The sequence below is a fragment of the Notamacropus eugenii genome, chromosome 4, assembly GCF_028372415.1.
Source record: "Notamacropus eugenii isolate mMacEug1 chromosome 4, mMacEug1.pri_v2, whole genome shotgun sequence".
In the NCBI taxonomy this organism is placed as follows: Eukaryota; Metazoa; Chordata; class Mammalia; order Diprotodontia; family Macropodidae; genus Notamacropus; species Notamacropus eugenii.
The window spans coordinates 373,468,853-373,494,749 of NC_092875.1; the positions used below are offsets into that span (position 1 = coordinate 373,468,853).

General features: G+C 36.1%; 1 long non-coding RNA gene across 1 annotated transcript in view; it reads right to left on the reverse strand.

Moving 5' to 3' along the window:
- Positions 1-454: 454 nt before the first annotated feature.
- The window catches only part of LOC140501650 (uncharacterized), a 430,460-nt gene continuing 405,017 nt past the window's right edge, over positions 455-25,897 (reverse strand). Inside the window, exon 3 of the long non-coding RNA XR_011966285.1 lies at positions 455-545. This is a non-coding gene — a long non-coding RNA (uncharacterized lncRNA). The remainder of the gene's footprint in view (positions 546-25,897) is intronic.

Sequence of the window (25,897 nt, forward strand, 5' to 3'; positions counted from 1 at the left end):
TTATTTAAGAAAATAAGCAGATGTTTATTTCCTCCTTTACATAAAAAAATAATAAGATTCAGTATTCTAAATACTTAGCCCTGTCATTGCTTTTACTTATCATCTTTAGAAACAATATTTTCATTTTGGATAAGAAAATATTGATTAGAAGTGATAATTTTACTTCAACCAAAATCTTTTTAAATTAAGAAAGTTGATACAATAATCAAAACTTTCCTTTCCTGCAGCATTTGCGAACACTGACGTTATCAGGAAAAGTTTTAAAATTATTGAGAGTGAAAAAATGGATATATACATAACTAAAATAGGAATTTTTAAATTAGCACAAAATTTATTCCTCCATTTTGACCAAAGAAAATTGAAATTCAGTACCTTAAAAAGTAAAAATATGATCTCTATTTCAACATTTCCACTCATTTTAAAGCAATAACATAAAATGCAATAAGAAATTTACCTTAAGGGTCTCTGTGTGGTATCTTGGTGTAGTATGCAGTAGTCAGACCCTCTAACAATAACGGAATATTCTCATAAATAGTTGGGATTTTCTGAAGAAAAAGAATGTATAATTTAGTAAAAACACCTTTTAAAAAATCTTTATAGAACAGAAATATAAGTCTAGTTGTGAACAAGAAAAACTAAAATTACTAATAAAATGTATTTCTTTCTAAGTCTGTTATGAAAAGCATTTATTAAGGCATTTTTCATAAGCCTTAGTTACCTTAAATGTTTGTTTTTCCTCACTAAGTTTGATTTGAGGATACTGGTAATTTTTAAAAATATGTATGTTGCCACAGCTTCCTCCATTATAGCTTTATGTTAGATTTAGTTGCTTGGGGGAGAAATTTGCAAATATTTTCTTTTTTCAATGGTTTGGCTATACCACAGTCTTGAATCCATCAGTCTAGGCCACTCCTTGCCATACATTAAGAACTTTACACTTGTTAGGTCCAAAAATATTTAGATATTATTTGAGAAACATTAAAGAAATAGAGATATTAAAGGATATTTTTAATAAAGTCATATAGCTTAATGTCATTCTATATATGGAATGATTAATGGTATTTTTTTGCTTGACTCCCTCTTTAATTTTGAATTCATATTTACCTCCATTTAGGAGAGATTATCATAGATTTAAGGCAAAGTAGTACTGAAAAGCAATTAAAATGAATTCCTAAAAATGTCTAATATTATATAATTTAATTTTTGCTATTATTATATTGATGGCATTTTAAGTAGAGAATTTTTCTAAGTGGACATGTAATAATCTGGTTTTCACAATATGTTTAGTTCTATGCTGGATATTTATAGCACATGCAACAACTATGATTGTGGAAGTAAGCCAAAGGCTTTTTGGTAATTTGTAGAAATGCTATAAATATTTTGGAACTTTTGGAAAATTTGCTAAATAATTACTGAATTAGTAATGTTTTTAGATTTTGTGTTAAAAATTGTGTGAAATGCATTCTTTCATGATGATTGTTATAATAAATACCAACTTTTAAAAATTACTAGAATTTACTATAATCAATCAGGTAATTGTATTCATGTTATCATTCTCAAAAAAAATCTAAGTCTGCTCATTTCCTTTTCAAAATCAATTAAAATATGTTTTTTCCCCATTTGTTTCATTATTAGGTATGATATCTAGAGTTTGCTTTAAGGGGTGATTTTCGCTCACCTCAGAGTTTTCCAACTTTTCCTTTTCAAATTTTAGTAGCTCTTTGATTTCATCCCTTATCAACTGGATATAAGCTGAGATTTATTTTGTTTTTTTCATAATTATCCTGCATTAGCTGAGATTAAATAATTATATGCCTTGGACCAATAGATGCCATTTACAGAGGAAAAAAAAGAAGGAAAAAACCCAGTATGAAGTCACTGACTATTAAGGGTGAAGTTTGTTTCCAATTTTGTTAGAGCACTGGTACATAGTGAAGATGTTAGTATATCTAATTTTTCTCATCCTTTCTAATGTGATTTAAATAGAAATGTTTGAGAATTAAACATTTATCCTGCTATTTCTTTATATTTAACTTCTGTAGACTACTTAAAAGATGAGTAAAATAGGTTTGTTTGTAGGTGAATCAAAGTATTAGGATATAAGCCCACCTTCCATAGCCTCATTGAAAACATCTCAGTACAATGCCAGTAACCTACTGGACAGCATGGAGAGCATGTACCTCATTTAGTTTTCACATTATTTCCATCTCCTCAGCCAGGTTTAGGGTTTTTGAAAGCTTTTTTTTCAGTATAGCTTAGAAATTATGGGGACATGATATGACATCTAATAAAATATGATTTTGTTTTTAAGATCAATATCATATTTGGTCAATTGTGAGCATTAGTTTGATCAATGATAATGATTCTTTTTTGGTAAAACATTTTGGTTGATTTTCCCATCAGATTCTGAAGTCTATATTTTAGTCTAGATATTTGTCATCTACAAGGCTATGAGAAAGAGAGAGCTTTAATGTGTAATTCTAGCCACCAAAAAATATATTTCCAGGAATTTGGTAAGTGTTGGGTTTTTCTAGCCTGTAGCAATAGCTATTGAAATTCCTATCTTTTTACTGTACAATTTACAATAATTACTCAGTCTAGTGTCTTTAATTGTAATCCTCATATATAACCTATATATGTGTGTGCATAGATATACATATACACATATGTGTGTATGTATTTGTATTTATAGCACTGTCAATTCCCATCCCACTTCCCAACTGAACTCTCCCTTGATAAATCAACAACAATGTTGAGTAAACAAACACCACTGCTTGTGTTTGTCAAAATATATTTGTATTATATGTTCCCAGTAGTCCCCCACATTTTTACTTTGAAGCGGGGATTATCTTTTATTACCTTTTGTCTAGATCCTTTTAAGGCAGCTAGGGAGCACAGTGAATAGAGAACTGGACTTGCAGTTATTAAGATGTGAGTTTAGATCTTGGTTGAGAGACTGAGTTCCATGACCCTTGGCTCAGTTTTCTTCTCAGTAAAATGAGGATACCCAGGTGCTGTGGGAGTTATGTGTGTGTGTATGTGTGTGCATATGTATGCACATACAATGCTTTGAAAACCTTTAAATACTACATTAATGATATGTATTTTTTATTAATGTTTATATTATTCAGAATTCCATGTCTTGTTAATGATTTTTTCATTTGAATATTTATTTAATCCATTAAAAAGTGGGTCAAAATCTTTAAAATATGAAAAGATTGAATCTCTATAATACTGAAAGATAATCTCATGATCCATTCTTCATACTATAAGCACATATGAAATAAAAATTATAAAATAAATAGATATTTCCCCACATTTTTCAATAATACTTTTCCCTATGTTAAGGTTACTTTAACATTTCACCTTACATTTAAGAAACTGCTTAAGGTATCCTTTGAATTGGGAATAAAGCAATTTCTTTCACTCATTCAACAGAACTATGATCTGGTCCTTTATTGTCTTCACTTCTCAACTTTATTGTACTAAAACATAACATAAAATCTAATGCAAGAAACATTTATATATAACTACTATGTGAAAGACACTTTTCAAAATTCTTGGAATACTAAGACAAAAAGACAAACAAATAGCAAGAAAGAAACAAATCTTTGCCCTTAACAATTTCCATTCTACAGAAAGGCTGCACATGTAGATAAGATTACACAGAGGAAGATAAGTAGATACAAGACAATTAGTCAACAGAGATTTCTTAGTCACTTTTCAATCACTTATTTTGTGCCTGCCCTATCCTTAGAAGACGAATGGAGAGAACACTAAAAAGTCAAGGGAATGGAAAATATTTCTTTTAGAGTTGATTTATGAGCCATGAAGGAAATCATTTATTCTAAGAGATGGAAATAAGTCATATTCTGTTAGAAATGAAAGGAACTAGAGAAATTATCTAGTCCTATGTTCTTGTTTTATACATGAAGGTCAAGAAAGGGTTAATCACTTGGCTAAGATCACTTTGCTAGTTAACTAGGTCAATTCAAAGCTTCAGTGAGAACTCAGGCTTTGAGTCCATAATGTTCAGTGCTGCAGGAGACAGGGAAGAGAAAGAGGGGCTGCCACAGTTAACAGCAACATACCTATTTAAAAGTTACTTTGCTCTGTGTCTTTTGTCTAGGTTCTAGGTGAATAAAATGTAAGGGCAGGCAAAATAAAAATCAAAATAACCTTTCATTTGACATCTCTAGTCAAAACATAGGATATCAAAAAGTTAATAAATTTATTATTGATTTTTAATACTCTGAAATCTACTCTACAAATCACGTAACAGGCTCACACAAGCATTCCAAAGTGAAGCAATAATGGAATGAACTGAAAAGAAATTGATTCAGATGGGAGGAATGCTTTGAGAAAATATTTTAAAAGAACTTGAGTTTATGGTACCATGGAAAAAGCAATTAGTCTAGTCAAAAGATCTGAATATTTTCCGCAGGTCTGCCTCAGCCACTGTGCTATTAGGAATGTCTCTTAAGTTCTTGGATTTCCAGTTTTTCCATGTGCAAAACAATATTTGCCTTACCAACCTCAGTTATTAGAGGTATCTGATGAGGTATTGAATACAAAGCAACACTAAAATGTCAGTGTTTTAAGGATCTCTGAGACAACCTAAGTACTTCCAGAGTGTGACACCTAGTAGGTTTTGTGAATTACTGAAGAAGCAAAAAAAATAATAATTTAATATGCAGTCAACCTTATGGTGAAGATGTAACCATATAGTGCTATGTAAATGTATCATTCTTAGAACTATCATTTTCAGCAATACCCTTTCATAAGTTGCCTATTTATCTTCAAATCACATAATCTTATTGATGCTTCCATATTTTCAGTAATCTGCCATCTGAAATTGCACCAATAATTAAAAGGATAACTGCAATAAGAAATCACTTGCTTTTAATTGGAATTCAAGTACCCAAAAGAATTTTCTTAAGATGAGCATATGTGCACGTGCCATGAAATATATACTCAATCACATAAAAGTGTACTCTCACTCCATAGGTCACTTTCCTGAAGCTATTCATGTTAAGATTTCCTTTCCCTTCACTACACTTCCTTGTCTAAAGCACACATCAATTATACTCTTATAATAGCTCAAATTTATATAAGGAATTCCTATTTTTCGAAAAATGATACTTTTTTTAAAGAAATGTTTGTTGTAAAATTACTTTCATTAAAGGCCTGTCATGGCAGTAAGAAGAACTCAAGAGAAGCATGTGTTTCAAAATGGATAAAGTTTCTTAGCAGTCTGCATGTATTACCATTTCTGTTGTTGCTGCTATTACTACTAATTTTTAAAATGGGATTGTGGTGCCTGACACTAATGAGTTCATTGGTACTGATGGAAAAACTCATTCTACCAACGTTGTTTATAGTCTTAAAGAGTTTCCTAGGACTCTGAGAGATTAAATGGTTTACTGAGACTGAAAAAGCTAGGTAGTTGTTATTCTTTATTTTCAGAGGACTAAAACGACATAATTATATTGAGGTCAAGGTTCAGTATGTCCATCTATGCTGTATCGGAGCAGTATGAGCTTAGAAGGCTATACCACAGGTCAGACACAAATATTCATGTGAATTCTTGGGTTTTAGATGTCTATAAATTTGTGCATCTCATGCTTCTTTTGTACTACTGCACTTCTGCTGTGCTAATAGAATAGAGCACTTTCTCTGATGTAGGTATGCCATGCTGGGTGTCCTGTGACAGTGTCTTCCATGTCTCACAGTCAATTGCAAAGTTCTTCAGATAAATCTTCAGAGGGTCCTCACATCATTTCATCTTTCATGTGAATGCTTGCTTTGTGTGAATTCTCTAGAAAATAGTCTTTTAGGCAAACATATATTTGACATTTGAACAATGTGACCAGGCCCTCAGTTGCCCTCTCTGCAGCACAGCTTGAATGTAGTTCTGCTCAATAAAGGACCTCAGAGTCAGATAGCTTATCTTACCAGGTGATCTTCAGAATCTTTCTCAGACAATTCAAATAGATATGATTCAGTTTCCTGGCATGGCACTGGTATACTGTCTAGATTTCACAGGCATACAACAATGAAATCACCACAAAGAGGTCAGTCCTGTAGAACTCCACTTTGGTAGACAGTCTAATATCTTTTCTCCAACACTTTCCTTAATAGCCTCCAAAACACTGAGAAAATTCTAACAATGTATGCATCAACCTCAGCAGCTATGTGTGCATCGTAAGGAAGTATATAGCCATGGTAAATGAATCTATCCACAGCATTCAGAGGTGGAGAACCTCTGTTTTCTTGGTGTAAATTGTTAGACCATTAGCAGAAGTGGCAGTGAATCAATCCATACTTTGTTGTATTTCAGCTCAGAGACTGCATTAAGTTTACAATCATTTGTGAAGAACACCAACAAAATCACACACCAACTGTCCCTTCACTTTAGTCTTGGCTGGTAGCCCATTCAAATTTAATTTAAATCAATGTGGTAGCTGATCTTGATCCTGTTTTAATCCATCTTGAAGGAATCTGACAATTTTGCTGAAAACATTGTACTAAAAAGCATGGAAGCAAGTACACAGCCCTGCTTCACTCCACTGGTGACTGGGAAAGTTTGAGAACATTATCCATTATCCAGAACCTGTGCAATCACGTCATTGTGAAATTGACAGACAATACTGAACTTCTTTCAACAATCAAATTTTGCCAGGATTTTCCACCATCCTCATGGCTGACAGTATCAAAGGCCTTGGTAAGATAGATGAACTTCATGTACACACCTCTGTTCTACTTGCATTTTTTCCTGAAATCATTGAGCAGCAAACACTGTATCAATTATATCTCAGCCTCTTCTTAAGCCACACTCACACTTGGGTAGATAAACAGGATCCTCCAGGTGAAGGATCAATCTATTAAGGAGGGCTGTGACAAGAATCTTGGCAGCAAAGACCAAGAGAGAGACTCCTTGGATTAACAATGGAGACATCCTTGAACTCTTGTGGGATAACCTCCTCTTGCTATATAATCTAAAAATTTTTCATCAGATTTTGTATGAGAAGTGGACAGCCAGCCTTGTAAATATCAGCTGGAGTAGAATCAGCACCAGACCCTTTGCCACATGAGAGGAACCTAATGTCATTCAAAACCTCTTTGTCAGTAGGAAATTCAGTTAGAGATGGATTAACCTCAACATGAGGTTAACGGTTTCAGCATTGCCCGTTGACACTGGTTTGATGAGAACACTATGTCTCCAGAATCATGTTCTTATCACTAATTAATGTGACTGCATCAGCACTGAGTTGTGGACATGCACTATAGGTCTTCGGTTCAGAGATCATTTCCAGGGCACTGTCAAATCACTTTGGATTGTTACTATTATCATAAAATTGAATTTCTTTTGTCTTCTTACTGAACCAAGAAGCCTGAATCTCTCTCTTCTTCACCTGCACTTTACTTTTGAAGGAGTTAAATGCTGCCTTCTTAGAGACAGATTAGCAATCCTGTTGGAAAACCCTGTGGGGTTCTCATTTTTCATTTAGCAACTTCTGAATGTCTCCATCATTTTCATCAAACTAATCTTGATATTTGAAAGTCTCCTGGCCCAGATGAGTAAATGCAATGTTGTACACCAACTCTCTTAAAGCAGTCCACATCTTTTCTCCTCCTTTGTTACCAATGGTGTATTGGTTCAGCTTTCCCTTAAAGTTAGAAAGGAACTATTCTTGCTAGGAGAAGTGCTCTTATATGTATACATTAAGTCTCCTGGTAGTCATCTTGCCTTGAGGCCTCAGCTTTTGTTGGTGTAAATGTTTAATTTGGAGAAGTTAAATCCATTTTTAGTCTGGCACTCTGGTACACACATTTTCTTCACACTCTTACATCGTGTCTGTCTCTTTTCCTTACATAGTATATTAAAGGCCAATGTTTGCTATGAGGCAGCATAGCAAAGTTTTATTGCATTTGCGTATATGGAAGTCAGTTTTGTGATAAGATCTTAGAATGCACAAATCTTTAGTAATAAGTGACTGCTGTTGCTGTTTCCAGCTCCATTCTTTCCGAAGACTCCCTGCCATATCTGAGACTATGTAGCTACTCTGGTGTTAAAGTTACCCAGAATTTTAAGTTTATTATTTTTCAACATATTGATGATAAGGGTTACCAGGTCTTTATACTTTTTCTTTGACTTCATCAGTGTTTGGCATGGTCATGAGCAAAGACACTGATGATGGTGGCATTGTGCTTTCTTGCAAGGGGTGACCTCATGGTCATGAGTCTGTTGTTCACTCCCTTTGATAGGCATACAAATTTATGACTAGATTAATTTGGATGGAAAAAGCCTATGCCAGCTTCATAGTGTTCCCAATCACTGCAGCCACTCCAGAAAACTATGTATCCATTTCCAACTTTGTTAAGTTGGCCTTCATTTGTCAGCTTTGTTTCACTCAGGGCTACTGATATCTACTGAACTTTCTCACAAGAGTTATTCAACTTTGATGCTGTCCATAAGCATGTGTACATTCCATGTACCATTGTTGATTAGAATCATCTTATCAAAAGTTTCTGTACATTTTTGTGTTTTAATTACAAGGTGTGATCCCCCCACCTGCCTTGGCAAGCAGGCCAGAACTGCATAAAGCAATTTAGGGCACTTTTCCTAGTCCCTTCTTCATTCCAGGAAATAACTGAATATTGTGGTCCTTCAAAAAGGCCTTCTCAGATCCAGATTGTCAAATTCCACTGCTGCTCCAATCCACTGGGAAGACCCTATGGTCTGTTCCACTTACATCCATCATATGAATACAGTTCCCAGTGTATCTGCACCTGCTACTTCATTACTTGTCTGTGGCCACAGGAATTTGAGTTAGATAAAAATGGTAAAATTCTATAGTTTATGTGTTTTGACTTATACATAAATTGAATTTAAGTGATGCACACTTGTGTGAAGTAGTTGGCCTTACTCTCTCTTACAGTCATCACAGTCTAGTGGTAAGTCAAAAGTCAAGACAACTGGTAATGGATCAGGATGCAGTGGATGATCTTGATGTCTGAATTCTAATCAAACTTTAAGCACCCCACAATGCCTGCTCAAGTTGCCTTCATGGTCATTGGAACAAATTGTTATCATCTGTCCATTCCACCAAGGGGAATCTTCACATGATTGGGTATACACCCCTTAACTCACCAAGAGTTTTGAGACAACTTCATTTACTTTCAATAGCTAATCTGCCAAAATAGGTTGACCAGAGTGTGGCTCCTTTCCTTGCTACAGCTTCTTGAAGTCACAGGTGAGATTTGAGTGAATGAGGTAGACACCAAAGGTAGAAAGCATCCCTGAAAAGAGTTCAACAGTTCTCACACCTGAGGTACTCATCTTCCCTGAACATTCTACACCCCTATAGGTACCATGCACCAGAAGAAGAACTTGAATTTAGGAATTCTTGACTCCAAGGCTGGTCTTATCTCCACTATATTGTGACAGTTATTATTTTGATGAAGCATCAAATTCAGAAAGATCTTTCAATATAATAGTTCATGTAATTCTCACAACTACTTGGTGAGTTAGGTAATGCTAGTATTGTTATCCATACTTTATAAAAGTGAGGCTCAGAAACATTTAATAACTACCATATAGGTATACAGCTAGCAAGTGTCCAATGTGGATTCAATGCCAGGTCTCACCTGAATCTCCTTTCATGAGACCAAACATCATCACAGCTACTATTATTGAAAAATATTTAAAGTACCTATGATAATGCACAGAACATTGTTTCAGAAAATGAGTTGCATATATAAACAATGGTTCTTTTCCCTTAACTTACATTCATCTAGGTGTGTGTGTGTGTGTACACATGTGTAAAATATAATGCACATAAGAAAAAAAATAATAGGCAGTCTCCCAGATTATGAATATATTGGGTTATAATATTTTGTCTGATCCTGACAAGGTTTTATATATGATGATGCAACTAGGGTTTCAGAGCAATCAGAATAAGCAAACTGCTAGAAAAAATTTATATACATACATACATATGTATATACATATACATATATATGCATATACATATTACTTTTGCATTAATGTTCATTAGGGAAACTGGTCTATAATTTTCTTTCTCTGTTTTGACTCTTCCTGGTTTAGGTATCAACACCATATTTGTTTTGTAAAAGGAATTTGGTAGGATTCTTGCACCTATTTTTCTAGATGGTTTATATAGTATAGGAGTTAATTATTCTTTAAATGTTTGGTAGAATTCACTTGTAAATCCATCTGGCTGAAAAGATTTTTTCTTAGGGAGTTCATTGATGGCTTGCTCAATTTTTTTTTTCTAAAATGGGGTTAAGTATTCTATTTCTTCTTCTGTTAATCTGGGCAACTTATTTTTTTTTGTAAATATTAATCAACTTCACTTAGATTGTCAGATTTATTGGCATACAATTGTCAAAATAGCTCCTAATTATTGTTATGGTTGTTGTTGTTTTCATTTTCAAAGAGAACCAAAATGACATCACCATCATAAAGTGAAGTTTCAGTGTGTCCGACTGTGGCTGATCAGACCAATACGAACTCATAATGCTCTACCACAGGTTGGGCACAGATAGTCCATATGAATATTTGGGGTGGTTACTTCAAATTTGCACATGCTAAGTTTACTTAGTGTTGTCTCAACTCTGCTTTGTTCAAAGAGCACAGCACCTTTTCTGATGTGGATACGCCATGCTGAGCAGTCCTGTGCCATTCTCTCCCATGTTGCACAGTCAAATCCTAAGTTCTTGAGAGAGACCTTGAGAGTCTTGTATCGCTTCTTCTCACCACCATGTGATCACCTGCCCCACGTGAGTTCTCCATAAAGTAGTCTTTTGGGCAAGCATACATTTGGCATTAGAACAATGTGGCCAGTCCACCAGAGTTACAGTCTCTGAAGCACAGTTTGAATGCTTGGCAGTTCAGCTTGAGCAAGGACTTCAATGTCTGGTACCCTATCCTGCCAGGTGATCCTCAAAATCTTTCTAAGACAGTTCAAATGGAAGTGCTTCAGTTTTCTGGCATGATGCTAGCAGACTGCATATGTTTTATAGACATACAACAATGAGGTCAGCACAATGGTTTTGTAGACCTTCAATTTGGAAGTCACTGTAATACCACTTCTCTCCCACACTTTTCTTTGGAGTCTCCCAAACACTGAGCTAGCTCTTGCATTGCATACATCAACCTCATTGTCAATGTGTACATCCCTAGAAAGTACACTACCAAGGTAAGTGAATTTATCCACAACATTCAAATCTTCTCCATTTATTTTAACCGATGGGATATATGGATGGTATGGTGGTGGCTGATGGAGCACCTGTGTTTCCTTGGTGTAAATTATTAGGTCAAAATTAGCATAGGCAGCAGAGAGTTGATTCATACTTTGTTGTATATCAGCTTCGGAGACTATATTGAGTGCACAATCATCTGCAAACAGAAAATCATGCACCAACACTCCCTCCACTTTGGTCTTTGCATGTATGTAGCCTTGTCAAATCGAAAACTTACCATCACTTCAGTAGTTGGCCTTGATGCTGTGTTCATCCTCATTGACAGCATTTGACAAATGGCTGAAAACATCATGTTAGAAAGCATGGGAGCAAGCACACAGCCTTGTTTCACTCCCTTAGTGACTGGGAAGGCAGGAGAACATTGTCCACTATCCAGACCCATCATGAAATTGATGTACAACGCTGATGAACTTCTCCAGGCAACCAAAGTTTGACAAATTTTCCATAAGCCCTCACAACTAACAGTGTCAAAGGCCTTGGTCAGATCTACAAACGTTGTGTACAGACCTCTGTTCTGCTCCTGTCATTTCTCCTGGGGTTGTCAGGCAACAAACACCATATCGACTGTCCCTTGGCCCTTTTTGAAGCCACACTGGCTCTCAAGTAATATGACCATCTTCCAGGTGAAGGATCAATCTATTAAGGAGGACTCTAGCAAGAATTTCACCAGCAATGACTAAACAGAGAGACCCCCCCACCCCGTGATTGTTGCAATACAATGCATTCCTTTTACCTTTATGGAGATGGACAATGGAGGCATCCTTGAAGTCCTGGGGAATAATCTTCTCTTACCACATAACCTAGAAAATTTCATTCAGTTTTTTATGAGCAATCGTACCCCTACCTTGTAAATCTCAGTTGGAATAGAATCAGCACCAGGTGCTTTGCCACATAAAAGGAGCGTAATGGCTCTGAAAACCTCTTGTTCAGTTGGAAGTTCAGCTAAGAAGGGATTGACTTCAACCTGAGGTAAATGGTCAATGACCTCATCATTGATTGATGATGGTCTGTTGAGAACATTATGGAAGTATTCACCCAATCTCTCTAGAATCTTGTCCTTATCACTAATAGATTTGGCTCCATCAGCACTGAGTAGTTGTGATGCATCATAGTTTTTTGCTCCATAAATAGCTTTCAGGGAATCATAAAAGTCCTTTGGATTGTTACTATCAGCATAAAACTGAATTTCATCTGCCTACTCTTCTGCATCTCTTTAAGCTTTGCTTGTACTTTGCTTTTGATGGAATTAAATACAGCTCATCTTTCAGATCTAGTGGATTTTGTGTTGTCTATAACTGTGCACAGGTTTCATGTGGCAATGGTGAGTGGAATCATTTGTGCAGATGTTTCTGTAAATTTTGTACATTTTTTTTTTATGTTTTGGCCACATAGAGGGATTCCTCGCCTGCTGTGATAATCAGGCCATGGTTGGGTAAGCAGACAATATTTAGGACACCTTTTCTAATCTCCTTCCTCACACCAGGAGATGAACAGTGCAATCCTTTAAAGGCTGCTCAGACACCCAGAGGGCTGCCAAGACCCACTGCTGCTTCCAGTGAGAAATGACCCTATAGCCTGGGCCATCTGTGTGCAGGGTTGTGACTAGAGCTACCAGCATATCCATACCTGCTGCTTCATCACTTGCCTGTCACGACAAGACTTTGAGGTATAATAGTAAAATGGTATGGGTGATGTCTTTTGATTCATGCTTAAGTTGGATTTAAGTGAGGCAGAGTTGCACAAAGTTGCCAGCCTCACTGTCTCTTCCAGAGTCATCATAGTCCAGTGGCAGGACAGAGTCAAAATGGCTGGTGATGCTTAAGATGCAGTGGATGACCTTGGTGTCTTCAGTGTTGAAGCAAGCACTAAGTGCTCCACATCACCTACTTCAGCTGCCTTTGTGGTTGTTTGAACAAATAGTTCTAATCCACCCATTCCCCCAGAGGAAGTCTTCACATTCTTGGCGTAGACATCCCCACTCCCCTAACTCACCATCGGGTTTGAGATCCCTTGATCACCCTTAACCTGGCTTGGCCCATCGGCCAAAACAATTTACCTGGGTGGGGCTGCTGCACATGCTGCAGCTTCCTGGAGCCACAATTGAGAGTTGAGTGGAACAGGTGAACATCAAAGGTCTAAAGAGCCAAAAAGGGCTTGGCAACCATCACACCTGAACACACCCTACACCCATACATACATACACACACATGTACATATATTTACACACATACATATACATATATACACACACACATATATACATATATTATACATATTAATAGTACCATAGGCAGTTAACCAACATGTACAAAAATGTTTTTGAGGGCAAAGGTATTCAGAATTCTAATCTATTTTCTTGGCGTTCCAAGAAAATATCTCCCTGTTAGCCCTTGGGAATTTAAGAATCTTCAGAGATGGAGAAAATTTTGCTGTAGAAGTTATTCACATGAAGGTAAGAGTTGAAGTCATGATAGTGTGTACAAGAGATGGAATACAGGTCAATAATCACAGAGTTGTAACAACAGAATTTAGTATATCCAACACTTTACTATATCTACGTATTTACCTCATCCCTGCAAGTACTCCTTCCAACAACGTAGATAGCAACCCATCTTCACCTTCTCATACTATACAAATCTTGTCCTGTTTCCTGCTACATCCTCCAGGTGGACTCTAGCTGGTGTACTGGTGGCTTTACTCAAATGGGGAACAGGTGTTGTCTAATGGCTATGTCTCACCCTTGCCACATAACCAATCCACCTCCTTTTGTGGACATACAGCTCTCTGTTGACATCATTTATAACATATGTTTGCTAGAAATTTAATACTGACTATTACTGCCCACCATATGCTTGTCTATTACTCTTTAAATAACTTTTAAATTTAATTCCCCAATACTCTTTGACTGGTAGCCATACTATATCTTACTGTTTATTATATATTTTAATCTATTTTTTACTATCGATTACTGTAAATTTATGTATATACATATATATATGTTTTACCATATATTACTGTTTAAAAGATGGTTCTTTGTTTCAGAGAGCAGCTTGAAATTACTGATGGGGTCAAGCTCGTTGTCTAAAAAGTACCTTTAAGTTCTGTGTACTGATGGATGAACATCATTGAATTATCCATCCAGTTGCACAAGAGTAGATAGTAGGTATGCTTCATCTACTTGTTTGATTTCTTTTTTTGTTGTTGTTGCTTTTTTTCTTATGCAGATGGATAGACCAAACTTCTGCATAATTATTTGTAACATTTAGGAGGCACGGTACTGTTTGACACAATAAGCACAATTATATTTTCCATTTGGATTCTATGCTAGTCATCCCCCCACCCCAAAATTAAAAAAAAACAAAAACAAAAACAAAACTTACATTTATAGCATTATGTCTCCTTGCATTATGATTCACATATCCCTAATCAGAGTTTTATTGAATGAACTTATGTATATTATTACACCTTTCAGTAATACGTTTTTGACATGTGTGGAATACAGTCTTTAAGATACTTCTTTTTTTTTACAGATACAAATGATAACTTGTATACTATATGCTTTTCAATCAATTTTGAGCCTGCAGTGTACTTAGACAACCATTCACAGAAGTTTGTTTATTTCCTTCTCAAGTTGTTAATTTATTCTCATGTCATACCTTCACACTTTGTGTTCATATACCAAATTATCATACAGATTTTATAGAGATGGGGGAAATAGGAAAATATTATGTTGATAGCTATTCACATTTTCTTAGTCATCCTTTTGTGTGACAACAGGTCCAAAATTTTGCCCAAGTCTTTCTATCAGCCTTTGTTATTTATAGAATCTTGAGAATCGATTCTACTGCTCCAAAATTGTCACCAAGCATATAGGCCTCTTCTATGCACCAGACTATCTCCTCTACTCATCTTTGTTTTCTTTAGTTACATTTCTATTTTCTTCAATAGGGCCCAAATGTGATAGCCTCATTCAAATTTATGGTCAAAAGCGTTTTATTTCTATGAAAAATCTTATATATCTAGCTCTGTTTTTGGCAAGTTTACTATTGGCATTCCAGTTACATCTTTAAATGTTTTCAGGATGATTTTGTTAAATTTAGTATCTGAACAGCTTTCTTTAGATTTTGTCTTCCTTACACTGCTTCTTATTAAAACCACTTTAAAGTCCTTTGAAAGTGATATGACTGGTAGTTAGAAACAAAACTGTAGTCAAGCTACACAAAAGTCCAACATTTGCTGCTATCAGGATAAAATAATTGATATTCTGAAACTCCTTTGATCCATGAGAAGCAAGGTTTTAATTGCCTATCTTTATAGACATGATGCTGTCAATTGCAGTGTTTGCAGAGGTAAGGGTAGAAGAAAGAAGGGAATGTTACACAGGTTAAGTATATTTCTTCTATTTTTTTCTCCTCAATTTCCTTTCCACAAAGGATGGGCAAGCCAGAAAAACATAGACTTAGACTTTTTGAATCTTTGTATATTGCCAGTAAACGAAACCATATTCCTATAGTAAACACTATATTATCCTAGGAAGTCTCACCTTCCTGCTCTCTTTTGCAAAGATTTCAAATCTCAGTCTGTCTATTTATGACACATCACTTTCCTTAATATAGATAACCTTAAATGCCATGAATAATAAATAAAATTTAATGAACATTTATTTTAAATGAAAACATTGAAAATGTGTAAAAATAATTTAAAAAGACTAAAAATGCTTTTTACCATACCTGTTAAAAATGGATCTCATTATTGAACTCATTCAGTCTAGATACATTAACAAGGTATAAGAAGTCTAGAACACATCTCCTTCCTTTCCTGCATAGTCATCACAGGATAAATATAGTAATCAATAATTCTTAAATCATATTTAATAGCTATCACTAATCAATTTTCATAGGAAGAATAGATACCAAATGTATATTTGAGGCTTTCTCCTTTTTTGGTCCAGTCTGTGATTTAATTGATATAGGACTCTATATGGGCCAGCCCATCAGAGTTGTGCTCTCTTAAGAATAGTTTGAATACTTGGCAGGTCAGCTTGAGCAAGGACTTCAGTGTCTGGTACCTTATCATGCCAGGTGATCCTCAGAATCTTCCTAAGACAGTTCAAATGGAAACAATCCAGTTTCCTGGCCTGGTTCTGGTAGACTGTCCATGTTTCACAAGTATATAACAATGAAGTCAGCACAATGGATCCGTACACCTTCAGTTTGGTAGTCAGTCTAATACCTCTTCTCTCCCCAACATTTCTTCAGAGTCTCCCAAACACTGAGCTAGCTCTTGCATTGCATACATCAACCTCATTGTCAATGTGTACATCCCTGGAAAGTATACTACTAAGGTAAGTGAACTTATCTACAGCATTCAAAACTTCTCCATTTGTTGTAATCGATGGTTCCATGTATGGATGGTGTAGTGGTGGCTGATGGAGCATCTATGATTTTTGGTGTTAATTATTAGGCCAAAATTAGCACAGGCAACAGAGAATTGATCCATACTTTGTTGCATCTCAACTTCAGAGACTGCATTGAGTGCACAATCATCTGCAAATAGAAAATCATGCACCAACACTATCTCCACTTTGGTCTTGGCTTTTAACCTTTTCAAACTGAAGAACTTACCAACAGTATGGTAGTTGACCTTGATACTGTGTCCATCCTCCTTGAAAGCACTCACTGAAATTTTCCAGGTTTTATGTCGAGGAAGTTATCTCCCAGGTGTTCAAGGATGCCTCCATTGTCCATCTCCATAAGGGTAAAGGAATAGATTGCCTTGCTACAATCACAGCAGGGTCTCTCTCTTAGTCATTGCTGGCAAAATTCTTGATAGAGTCCTCCTTAATAAGCTGATCCATCACCTGGAAGATGGTCATATACCTGAGAGCCAGTGTGGCTTCAGAAAGGGCCGAGGAACAGTTCATATGGTATTTGCTGCCCAACAACTCCAGGAGAAATGCCAGGGGTAGAACAGAGGTCTGTACAAAATGTTTGTGGATCTCACCAAGGCCTTTGACACTGTTAGTTGTGAGGGCTTACGGAAAATTATGTCAAAATTTGGTTACCTGGAGAAAGTCATCTATATTGTACGTCAGTTTCATGATAGCATGTTTGGCTGGGTTCTGAATAATGGACAAAGCTCTCATGTCTTCCCAGTCACCAATGGAGTGAAACAGGGCTGTGTCCTTGCTCCCATGCTTTTTAGCATGTTGTTTTCAGCCATGTTGACAAATGCTTTCAATAAGGATGAACAAGGCATCAAGGTCAACTACTGTACTGATGGTTAGTTATTATGATAATCAAATAAGTTAACATATATATATATATATATATATAATGTGCTTTTAAATTTTATAATGTTATGTAAAAGTGTTATCATGATAGTATGTAATAACTTTGCTCTATTCCAAAATACTATACCATATTTGCTTTCGAGTCATTAAATCATGCTCAATTCTGTGACCCCCATTTAGGATTTTCTTGCCAAAGATATGGGAGTGTTTTCCTTCTCCAGCTCAATTTGTAGATGAGAAATGGAGGCAAAAAGGATTAAATGATTTGCCCAATCACACAGCCAATAAGTGTCTGAGGTCACATTTGAACTCGGGTCCTTCTGATATATATGTATGTGTGTGTACATATGTATATACCACTATACAATGCATAATATCTATGTGTATACATATACACATACATAAGCATACATGCACACACACACACACACACACACACACACACACACATATATATATACACACACCCACACAATGATAGGGACCGTGGGTGTCTGTGTTTGGACTCTAATTGTAAAATCACATTTCTCTCTTAAAATCACATTTCTCCCTAGCTTCAAAACACTATCCCAGGCAGTTTCTCCCCAGCCCAAGAATAGCCTACACTAGCAAAATTTTTATCTTCTTCATACAGTAGCCAGCTGTACCTATACAATATGTTAATTTGAGTCAGCTGTGTACTTGCTGAACTGGCTGTGTACTGGGTCATAATGACATTTACTGCTCACTGACCAATCATATGTATCCTAGACTTAGACATACATATACTCCCTTGCATTTATCTCGTCTAAAAAGACATTAATGAGAGCAGCCTGAGTATTGCTTAGTCAGTGCTGACTCTTAGTTGAGTTAGTGAAGCTTTAGGCCTAAAATCTCACCTCCATAGAGTCCCTCCCTCAACCCCACCCCTTCAGCTATTTGCCTACAAACTCTGGGTTAAATACTTGTGCACTAGATACTAAAAGTGCATGCTCCTGTAAGAACTAACCACTCCTTAATCCCCCCTGAATCACCTAAATAGCATGTTTGGCACATGTTTCACTAAAGAATATCCTGTATTAACTTTGACTGTACCCCTCTAAAGTTCTAGGATCCCTAAGAATTCTTGCCTGCTGAAAAGCATAACAAATATTTACCTTCACTTCAAGAATGTTTGAGTCCTTGAATTCATACCAGGTCTTTGTACTTGGGTCTTTGGGGAATTTCAGAATTTCATCGATTCCATCCCCCTTCCTCATCAATACCACTATACTATATATAAAATATGTGTGTCACACACACATATACTATACATAAACATAGGCATATGTTATTGAATCAACCCTATAATTTATTGCACAACCTTTTTGGGATGCTGTTGGGCATAAAAGTTCGGTGTGAGGTGTGTGTGTGTGTGTGTGTGTGTGTGTGTGTGTGTGTGCATATTCCTTTGGTGGTCTGATTGATCCATTTTCAGAATAATATTTTTAAATGCATAAAGTAATATATCTAGGATTACAAAAGAAACCAAAGGTAAAGATGTATTTTTTTCTTTCATTTACCATCATCAACATCAAGAAATACATCTAGTGCTCATTGAAAATCCATGGATTCCAGGTTAAGAACTACTTTTCAATAAATGAGGGGGTGGGAAAAATAAATGGGAGAGGGAAAACATAGAATGGAGGGAAATATAGTTAGTCTTTCACAACATGACTACTGTGGAAATATTTTGCATGACTATACATCTATAACCCGCATTGAATTGCTTGCCTTCTCGATGAGGGTGGTGGGGGAGGGAGGGAGAGAATTTGGAACTCAAAGCTTTCAAAACCTATATTAAAAATTGTTTTTACATGTCACTGGGCAATAAGATATTCAAGCAATAGGACATAGAAATCTATCTTTCCCCACAGGAAAATAGAAGGGAAGGGGCTAAGAGAAGATTGGGTTATAGAAGAGAGGGAAGATTGGGGAAAGGGATTATCAGGATGCAAGCTGTCTTGGGGTGGGGGTAGGGGAGACATGGGGAGATAATTTAGAACTCAAAATCTTGTTGAAGTGAATGTTGAAAACTAAAAATAAATTAATTAATGAAAAAGAATTTTTTTCTCTACCTGCTAACTTTTTCTGTTAGTTTTGTCACAAGTGAAACCCAGAATAAAAGTGTAGCTTCTATTACAAAATGATCTTTATACTATTTACTTATTATTTAGAAGAGAAGAAAACAAGCATTTATTTTAAAAATAAGTATTTATCAAGTGCCTACTATGTACCAGGCACTGTGCTCAGCAGTTTACAAATTATATCTCATCTGCTCCTCCCAATAGCCTTATGAGACAGGCTTGATTGTTATCCCTATTATAAAGCTGAAGAAACTGAGGCCAGAAAAGTTGTTACTTCTCCAGGATCATAGCTACCTAAATGTTTGAGGCTTGATTTCAGCTCAAGTCATACTGATTCCAGACCCAGAAGTCTATGTATGTCCCATGCCACCTCAATGCCAAGGGACTAACCAGTTTCAAAAGTGTCATGTCAAGGCTGTTCTTTTGAGTATAAATGTTCATATGGTGCTAATAGCACTCTCCTGAAGTAATCCACCCAAGATGCAAACAAACACAGAAACACACATACACACACATCACTACATATACACATTATTAGTCTGTAACCTGGGACAAGAGCCAAGAAAATGCTAAAAACTTGAAAATTTGGAATCTATCCCCATTATTCCCAGGCTTACTGTCAGGAAAGGGATCAGAAAGAACTGTGAAGAAATTCAAGTAAAACTCCTGAAATTTCAAAGAATCTGTGCTTTGATAAGTACAGAAATGGACTGAAATAACTAAAAATAGGAAGACCAGGGGATTGATCTCAAACATTGAAGCCCAGGAATGGTGAAGAAACTCTCTTCTTGCTCCTTTTGCAGGCACATAACGAATGTGAACAGAATTGGAAATAGCACCATCTTCATCTGCACCAGACACTCTTGGACAATAACCTTTACTTGAAAAAGGTAAAAAGATTTTTATAGCTCTGACAACTTAACTACCATTCAAACAGGGCTCTCTGTCTACATGTCCTGACCTCAACATATGGCTAGCTGGTTCTCCCCTTCACATTTGAAATTCCTGCATTCGAAATAACCTGAACTTAATAAGAAGTAGAAATATATCATATAAGGGAACAACAAAAACTGTTTTATTCTAGATGACTTAATCTTTCTATGATTGAGGATATCAGTGTTATCCTTTTTTATTATCCTATTATATATATATATATATACACATACATATAATGTATCTATAACTATATAACAAAATATAACATTCCTTGATTATCTTGTCACTCTTTTCTCCTTTCTTAAGGTAATTATCTTTTATTTTTTCTTAGTTTATTATTATTATTATTATTATTATTATTATTATTATTACTGATTTTTAAGAAGGTGCTTTCCCATCTTACCAAAGCTAGACGGACAGCAGGTACTCATTATTCAATCCTTTTCTAGATCAGCAGAGGAACTTAGATGTCTCTGTTTCATCCATCTTTAGACAACTTGGTTTTCCCTCTCAAAGCATCTAGGAGATGCAGTGAATAGGGTAGCTGGGCCTAAAGTCTTGAGATCAGATCCAAACTCAGACATTTTCTAGCTGTGAAAATTTGGACAAATCACACTAAGGGAACAATAATAGGAAGGAAGGAAGCTTTTACTACATTCCTGTGTCAGGCACTATGACATGCCCTTTACCAGTATTATCTCATTCACCCTGCAAGATGGATAGTATTTTCATTTCCATTTTACAATTCTGGAAATTGAAACAAACAAAAGTTAAGTTACGTGTACAAGGTGACACAGTCATAACTGATACCAGATTTGAATTCCAGTCTTCCTGACTCCATGGTCAGAATTCTATCTACTTTTTCACCTCCCAGCATTGATGTGAGGATAAATGAGATATTTACAAGGTGCTTAGCACAGTGCTTGGCACATAGTAGACACTTTCTAAATGCTCATTTTCTTCCTTATCCTGTTCCTGACGCTTACCATATCCATTCTGAATGTAAGGACAACACCTAATCAGTATGATCTTTTGCAGTTCAGAAATACTGAGCTCCAGGGAGATCTAGCAGTTTCAGCCTTCCAATTAGCTGGGATTATAGGCATGAGTCACCAACACATACGGCAAAAAAAAAAACCAAAAAAACCAAACTATTTTCAAAGCTTTTGTTTGGATATAATCAACTTTTAAGTGGTTATGCAGTTTAAGGTCTTCTACCTAGATGCTAGAAGAATAGGTGAAAAAATTGATTCAAATTTATTTTTATTACTTTTGTTTCTGTTATTTTTTCATATTTTATCTCACTTTTACTGATAATTTTGTATTTGTTTTTAAATAAGTTTCACTTTAACATAATTTCCTGCTCTCTCTATTATCAAGTGAAGTATTTTATGAAAAAAGGGTTGAAAATTAAAGAGGAAAAAAGTTTCAAGTACTACATATCAACAATATTTGACACTGTATGTAATAGTACAAACCCAGAGTTTACCACCTCTGCTATAATTTTTGGATAAGGCTACATGCAAATGTATTTCAATGATTACTAGATAGTCCTATATCTCTTATGCAAATGTATTTCAATGATTACTAGATAGTCCTATATCTCTTAATAATAGGTGGCAGTGGGGGGAGTAGGGTCAACCTGGCAGAGAAAAGGAAAGGACTCCTCTGAGCTCTCCTACATTCCCCTCCAAAAAACTTTAAATAACGCAACAAAATGAATTCTGGAATGGCAGGACCCATAAAGGGATGGGGTAAAACAATTCTTCAGGCCAAGACAACTTAGATGATCAGCAGAAAAGGCTTGAGACATCAAGATGAAAGTAAAGCACAGTCCAACTCAGGCCATCCCAGAAAACCAGCAGTTAATCTTGGGGCTATTCAAGCAATGGTGGTAGCTACCATAGTTTTGAGCCAGTAATAGAGGGGCAGATGACTAGTCAGAAGGAAATTGAAGTGGTCTAATGAGACCTCTTCAATCTCCTTCTGACCAGTAATTCCTTTGGAAATTAAATAGTAATTTAAATGGAAATTAAATAGTAATTTAAGTGGAAAGATCATTTTAATTAATTAATAGGCCCATATGATCTGCTGAAACCACCTGGAAGCCTAAATCCCATGTGGTGGGAAGAGCTTGCTGAACAGCAGAACAGGAAGGGTAGAGCAAAACTCAGAGGAAGTAAGTGAGCAAGGTCAGGTGACAGGGAAAGAACAGAGGCCAATTGACACAATAAGGCTCATGTTCCTGACAGTTGACAGTGAGAAGGCCCTGACTGAGGGGTGGAGGTTTGGAAATTACTTTGCCCCCTGTTGTGATCATGTTTATTTACTTTTTGGTCACCATGACAGATTTCACTTTCTGGTTCTGGGATGTGGCTTTCTGGTGTTTAAATAAATGTTTTTCTTCTGCCTTCTATGTAGAGAGTCTTTTATACTTGGCAATTGAGAACTATGATGGCATATTCACAGTCATCACCAGTGCTGATAATATTGCCTTGGTGATACATTTGGCATCATGAACAGGATCAGAAGGTATAAAATCATCTTTTTAGATGCAGAAAGTATTTAGAGGAAGACATTAATATCCTAGTATGGGAAGATATACCATATTCCTCAATAGCGAAGGAATGGGCTAAATGCACTGGACCCTGTGAAAACTTGGAAGGGAAATTACAGGAGAGGGGACCTGGAGATTTCAAAACGTGTTTGCAAGGAATACCAACAAGATCAGGGAAAGAGTTGTCAGGGATAAGTAGGAGAAGCTGGATTTTATTAATGGATTAGTGTGTTATGTGTAGAAACAGAGATGCGCTGCTTAAGGAAAAAAATTCATATGGAAAAAGAGTTAGCTACTTTGCCTAGGAATTCTCATCCTTCAGGCTCTACTTTACAAGAGCAGTTTGGAGGGTTCTCAGGCAGAAGGGAAGATTGTTCATTTAGCTCAGAAGAAGCTGAAGACAGATAAAAGAAATGTGCATCTGAAATTTGTATTGACCCTCTAGTTGTCACAGTGACAAAGGAAGTGAAATAATTTTAGAGGAGAAGTTTCTCAATCAGAAGCATGGCCAATAGTGAGGCAGAAACAGGAGACCCAAAGAAGTAACTCAATATTTGGGGAAATAATTGAGAATTTTACTCAGCAGGAGGTCACAGAAATTTTGAGTCAGTTCACCCAAAGTATGGGAGAATCTTTAACACCTTGGAGGAATATCTATAGATCCCATCAACTGTCTGAAATTATAGGTATTAGAATCCATTTGTACAGCAAACTTTTAGAGATTACAATATGCAAGGTGGTAACAATACAACTAGTCTCTTTGCTTTGGCTGCAGAAGGCTGCAGTGGGCAGTATCCTACTGATGCTATGTGGCCTAATGGAGACAGACACTTAGGGACCGTATAAGAAAGTTAAAGGAGGAGGTATTTAAGACTGCCATAATCATCAGTAATGCAGATGCATACTGTGATACTCCCTTTACAGTTTACCATAGGAATCTAATAATGAAGAAGGCTCCTCCTACTTACAATCACGTGATTTTGACTCTATTAATTGGGGAAATAGGGCACCCTCTTCCAGAGGTGCTGGACAAGATTTCACAGTAAGAGACTTAGGAGACTGGGTAAAAGATGAAATTGCTAGAGAGAGAAGAGTAAATAGCCAGTGGATTCAAAAATTAGAATAAATCAACAAGGAGAGAATTGTTTATTGCTCTATTGAGATCAGGGGTAGATTTTTCAAGCATAAATGATATTCCAACTAATGAACTATATAGAATGTACTGAGAAAATAAACTTGATACCAGATGAATAAGAGAAGTAAGAACTGCCCCTACAGATCCTGTTGAACATTTGTATCCAAGTTTGTTGAAGCTTCAGGGAGAATAGGAAGTTGTCCAACCCCCAGATCAATTAAAGAAACATACAGATGGCATGATTACATACCCCACATAAATTTGACCATATACTGGAAAAATAGATCAAATACTATAACCAGGGCATTAATATATACTGGTGCAAAGGCCTCTCCCTTACATATGGAAACCCTGATAAGTTTAAACATGGAACTCCTACCACCATCACAGGATTGGGAGAGGCTAAAATATCAGCCAGACAAGTTAACCTAATGATGAAAATTGAACAATTACTTAAGAAAGAATATAACATGGTAATTGTATCCATTTCTGAATAAATCATTTGAATAGATACATTGAGAGGTATAACTTTAAATTTACCTGAGGGGAGATACCAGTATGCAGTAAGGAAAATAAAAATTAATACAGTTTTAGTGGGTAAAGTAAAAATGCAGCCAATCACTTTACCTGAACCTTCTGAAGTGATTATTTTAAAGTAGTATCCTGTGTCAGATGGACACGATGAGATTACCAAAACTATAATGGAATATGTTGAGGCAGGATTGTTAGACCTTACAACCACTTGATGGAATAATCCTGTTTCACCAGTACAACAGTCAGATGGGACATGGAGGATGGCAGTGGATTATAGACAATTGAATAAAGTTACTCCTCCCTTGTATGCTGCTGTTTCAGATACCATTACTTTAACAGAAAAGATCCAGAAATATGAAGGGACTTGGTATGCAGTTATTGATTTAGCCAATGCTTTCTTTACTATCCCAATAGATTTGAAACAATGGGACCAATTTGCTTTCACTTGGCAGGGATCACAATATACTTTTACATCCTTGCCCACAAAGATATCTGCATAGACCCACTATTTGGCACAGGATTGTGGCTGAACATTTTGATGAATTAAAGCTACCTGGTGTACAGCTTACCCACTACATAGGTAATATTATGATACAGGGAAAAACTGTGGAAAAAGTGGAGAAGAGTTTGACACTTTTAATTGAGCATATGAAAAGCAAAGGGTAGGAGATTAACCCTACAAGGATACAAAGGCCAGCTCAAAATATGAAGTTTTTAGGTATACAATGGAATCAAGGGTTGCAAGAGATTCTCCCACAAGCCTGGTGAAAGAGTCAGGATTTTCTTATCTCTACCAAGAAAAAGGTGTCCTAAAAGTTTAGGATTATTTGGATATTGGCAACATCAGAGAACTTATCTAGGACAAATTTTGAAACACTTTTATAAAATTACAAGAAAAAATATGAATTTGATTGGGGACTTGAGCAGACAAAAGCTTTTGATGAAGCAAAGGTGACTGTACAATTGACTCTAGATTTATTGGCTATGCAATGTGGCCCAGTGGAATTACAAGTGACTGCACAGGATGAATATGCCAACTGGAGTTCATG